Source organism: Equus asinus, chromosome 9 (assembly GCF_041296235.1).
Source record: "Equus asinus isolate D_3611 breed Donkey chromosome 9, EquAss-T2T_v2, whole genome shotgun sequence".
Classification (NCBI taxonomy): domain Eukaryota; kingdom Metazoa; phylum Chordata; class Mammalia; order Perissodactyla; family Equidae; genus Equus; species Equus asinus.
This window is the reverse complement of record NC_091798.1, coordinates 40,425,242-40,430,394: the sequence shown is the minus strand read 5'-3', so window position 1 is coordinate 40,430,394 and position 5,153 is coordinate 40,425,242.

Below are 5,153 nucleotides of genomic sequence, written 5' to 3'. Positions count from 1 at the left end.
TTGGTTATACATGTTTGGAATGTTAACCAATATATTTGTCAGTTGTGATTATTATTCACTGTTACACTTTTTTGCATGCTTTAACAAATTACTACATTTTTAATCTGAAGTATTCTAAAGACTGCTACTAAAGATCTGAGTTTTAAAGTTTTTGGTGCTGGTGGATTTCTTGTTCCTGTTACATAACTAAAAATGGGGCTATTCATGGTTTTTTAAAACCTTGGGAGTTTTAACATGCTAAGGGTAAAGAAATAGCAAAAGCTTGTGTTTAGACATTTCTAAGTACTTAACAATAAAATTGGAAATAACATGGAATAGTGAGAATTAATTCTACCAGCCTTTCAAAACATGTTGGGATTCTTAAGGGATTTTCTGTTGCCAAAAAGCAATTTTTTAAAAAATTTAATAAAGAACTTAGATTCTCTTTGAAACTCATAGGTCCAAGGATATTAAAGGATATGTCAAATAGTTGGATGAAATGTTAAAGTCTACCTTTGAAGGGTGGGTGATGTGTTTTTAATGTAACATGCACAAAAAATCCTTGCCAGTTTACTTCTGCAGTTTAATTTTGGCCTTTACTAATTATCCACTTTTGCTTAATTCCAACTTTTAAAACTAACAGCAACTACACAAAACATTACGTGTACAATGGAATCCCTAATTATTTCCTGTCAATGATAGTTTTTTTCCATAGGTCCTACTTTCTTGGATGTACCAAATTGTAGAAAAGAATATTTTCATTTGATAGCATTTTGAAATAAGAAATTCTTTTGAATAAGCTGCTAGTGATCAATAAATCAGTAACAGCTATTTCCCAGAATATGGCAAACTTTTATTTAAAAGGAATATTTCCACTTACACCTACTGTAAAATTTAAGAACCTTTTTCCCCACCACCATTTTAGCATTTTGTTTAATCTTCTGTTAATCTGCTGTCTGAGGGAAACTTTTTGAAACGTGTTTGTTTTCCAGTTATTTTTTTTTTTAACCCATTCTTGATAAATTAGGGCTCTGAGAATGACCCTGGTAAGGCTTGAGTTGGCTAGCTGTAGCGTTGATTTGAGTATCCTAAAAAGAATTTTATTTAAAATAAATTTTGTTAATGAGGAAGGTGAATTTCTGGCCACTGAGTACCACCATCATCTCCTCTAGAGATTTTAAATGGTATGACTCTAAAGAACTTTTAAGGTTGTATCCATTCTCTGAATTCTTTTTGAGAGAGAGAAGTTCCCTCACCCCCTCTTTTTAGAGTGACGGGGATGAGAAAAGGAAGTATACACTATTAAGTGTTATGGCAAGTATTAAGGTTATAAAACGGGAAGAGTACACACAGTTTTTGCCTAGCGTTCACAATGGATTTGTGGTGGCTTTGAACACTAAAATACAACATTACCATGAGTAAAAATTTTGACAAAAGATGCTCATGCTATGTTGTAGAAATCTGCAGGAATACTGCAGAACATTTTTTTTTCCTTTTGCTCCCCAAAGCCCCCCAGTACATGGTTGTGTTTTTTTTTGTTTTTGTTTTGTTTTTAAGATTTTATTTTTTTTCCTTTTTCTCCCCAAAGCCCCCCGGTACATAGTTGTATATTCTTCGTTGTGGGTCCTTCTAGTTGTGGCATGTGGGATGCTGCCTCAGCGTGGCTTGATGAGCAATGCTATGTCCATGCGCAGCATCTTAACTGGCGAAACCTTGGGCTGCCGCAGTGCGCGAACTTAACCACTTGGCCACAGGGCTGGCCCCCTGCAGAACTTCTTTTAAAGATCACTTTAGTAATAAAAATGCTTCGTAGAGTCTGGATTATTTTAGATAATTTTCACTAGGATTAGGAGCAGATCTTGTGTACTTTTTCCTCTTGGTCTCATCATAGAGTATGGCTTGGTATAGCTGAAAGCTCAAGTATTGAATGGTAATAAGTTTGAGATTGTATTCCCTGGCAAGGACTGGGAGCTGCTTGTTGAGCTGGGGTTAAAGTGCCTGCCACTCTGTTGCAAGTCCTATGACTGTCAGGGATTAGGCCAAAATTCTTAGAATCACTAGTCTACAAACAAAATGGTTGTGTGAATTTCTTTAGAGTAATGGTTCTCAAACATCAGCATGCATCAAAATTACCTGAAGCCTTCATGAAAGCGTTGCTGTGTCCCACTCCTAGGATTTCTGATTTGCTACGTTTAGGGTGAGTCTGGATAATTTGCACTTTTAACACATTACTAGGTAATGGTGATGTCAAGGGTAGAGGCCACACTTTAAGAATGATTGCTTTACCTATAGCTGAAGAAATGTCTGCTAAGCAGTTGTAATCAGATGCCTGGTTTAGATACTATTGAAGTACTGTTCTTGCTACTGTCCCAAATCTAAAACTAAGGGAAACACTGGAAAATAATCACTATTTGGGGCCCTGTGCAAAGCATCTCTTAAAAGAATCATCAGGGCCAGCCAGGTGGTGCAGCGGTTTAAGTTGGCGCACCCTGCTTTGGCAGCCTGGGGTTCACAGGTTTGGATCCCACGCATGGACCTACCCACCACTTATCAAGCCATGCTGTGGCCGACGTCCTACATAGAAAAGAGAGGAAGATGGCCAAAGATGTTAGCTCAGGGCCAGTCTTCCTCAGCAAAAAGATGATGATTGGCGACAGATGTTAGCTCAGGGCTAATCCTCAAAGAGAAAATTGTCAATGGAAGACACCCTATTTCAATGAGCCGTAGACACTGCTTTCCCAAGTCTATCCTTTATCTTTTGCCCAGAGCATTAAAAAATGTTTTCTGGGCACCTGGTACAGTCAGACGTTTCAAGGAAGAGGGTAGTGGGCCAGAAACAAAGTCTTGGGAATTCTCTGTTTTGCCTGGCCAGATGTTTCTTTTCCATTTTGTTTTCCTACTTTGTGCCACTCTTAGTCACAACATAGGAACCAATGAAAAGGCTCGAGAACAGAAAGTTTGAATGGCAAAATGGAAATAGCTAACTCTCCTCACTCAGGTACATCTAACTTGCTGGTTGATACATTTTATAGTTGATACTGGGTAGAGCTCAATTAAAGTACTAATTAGGTGGAAGTCTGAAGCTATAAAGAGATAAAGTATGGGGATTAGATTGGAAAAATTCTGGGTGAGAGGACTGTCAGAACATAATAGACAATTTTTTAAAGGACTATATTAACATACTTAGTACTATTACCTTAAGATTTTTAGCCTTGGCCTTTCCTTGAACCTAGTTCTAGCTTTAGAAAGTTTTATAATTTTCACACAATTTAGGAACCCTGTAAAGCTAGATGTACAGTAGGGAATATGAAAATGAGGCAACAATCTATGAGGTGTAGACAAAAGTCAATGAACATAATGCCCACCCAGTACGCCCCAGTAGCATATGTAAATTTGGGATGAAAACTACTAGCATTAAATACAGGGTAAATAATCTTTCAACTATGATGTCATTGTGCTTCATACATGGTAGCATTGATGAGGTATTGGTTCTATGGACCTGATCCATATAGGATATACCAAGAGCAGCAGGAAATGTCTTACCTTTGATTAGAGCAAAAAACTCAAGTTTTGGGCATTGCACATACCTATCAAAAGCAGAACCAATTCCTATTTGCTCAACTTTGTCAGAGTTGTTTAATCAGATGTAGTGGCTTCTCATTGGCTATTTGACTCTTGAGATACAAATGAAAGTGTTTTTTTTCCTTCACTGTAAGTGTTGGCTACAGACGTCAAAAGGCTTCAGCAATTGAATTCCACCTACTTTCTGGGCAGCTACCAAGTCTACCCTTGCTATATGGACTTCCTTTTTTTTGCTCCACTTGTATCAGGATAAGTCCCAGTTTATGCTCACTCTGTGCATTCTTATTTTGTGACGTTATGAGAGCCTGTGGAAAGGGACTGCAATTTAAATGATTATTGGTGTAATGGATAGTGAAACCTTAACTATACCGCCTAATTCATTTTCCTGATTGTGGCTACTTATGCTCACAAGCTGCAAGTGTCTCTCTGACCCATCTCATTTTAACCAGAAGTTGAGCTGCATAAAGCCAGCAGGGAAGGACTTGGCTCAGGCTGGAGAACAGGAATGGCTTTTGCCTTTCAGTATTCCACACGTACATGGGCACACATCACCCTTCTGTAAAAATCTTCACCTATTCCATATCTACACCTTATTTTTTAAATCCTGCTCATCCTGCCTATTCAACCTATACAAATTTGGCCCTCCTTTTAAATCAGACTAGTTTTTGAAGAATAAAATAGACCCAAGATTTACCATCTTAACCATTTTTAAGTGTACAGTTTAGTGGCATTAAATACATTAGTAATGTACTGCCATCACCACCATCCATCTCCAGGACTCTTCATCTTGCAACACTTCATCTTGAACCTATCAAACAATAACTCCCTTTCTGCCCTCACTCTACCTCCTCACAACCATCATTACAATTTCTTTGATTTTGACTACCTCATATAAATGGAGTCATACAATGTTTGTCTTTTTGTGACTGACTTCACTTAATGTACTCGTTTCATCTGTTTTGTAGCATATTGCAGAATTTCCTCTTAAAGGCTCAGTACTACTCTGTTGTACATACTCTAATGTAAATAACACATTTTGCTTTATCCATTCATCCACTGATGGACACTTGGGTTGCTTCTATGTTTTAACTATTGTCAATAATGCTGCTGTAAACAGGGGTGTACAAATATCTCTTTGAGACCCTGCTTTCAATTTTTGGGTATTTATCCAGAAGTGGCATTGCTGAATCATATGGTAATTCTATTTTACATTTCCACCAACAATGCACAAGGGTTCCAATTTATCCACCTCTCACCAACACTTATTTTTTGTTTGATAGTAGCCATCCTAATGGGTGTGAGGTAGTATCTCATTAAGCTTCACTAAAACAACTTTTTTAGGAAAAGATCATGTGAGTTACTGTCTTGTGTATCCTCAGTGTCTAGAATAGTGCAGCCACATAGTAGGCATTCAGAGTTTGTTGGATGCTGCTTAGTCTCCTCACCTGAAGTGTAAACATTTAGAGCAGGGACCATTGCTTATGCCCCCAATGTTAGGCCTTTACTCAAGACAGTAATGCTGGGGCACATATTCTGCCCAGCTTCCACATGATAGAAATGAGCATAGGGACAAGGCCATTACCAAAAAACTA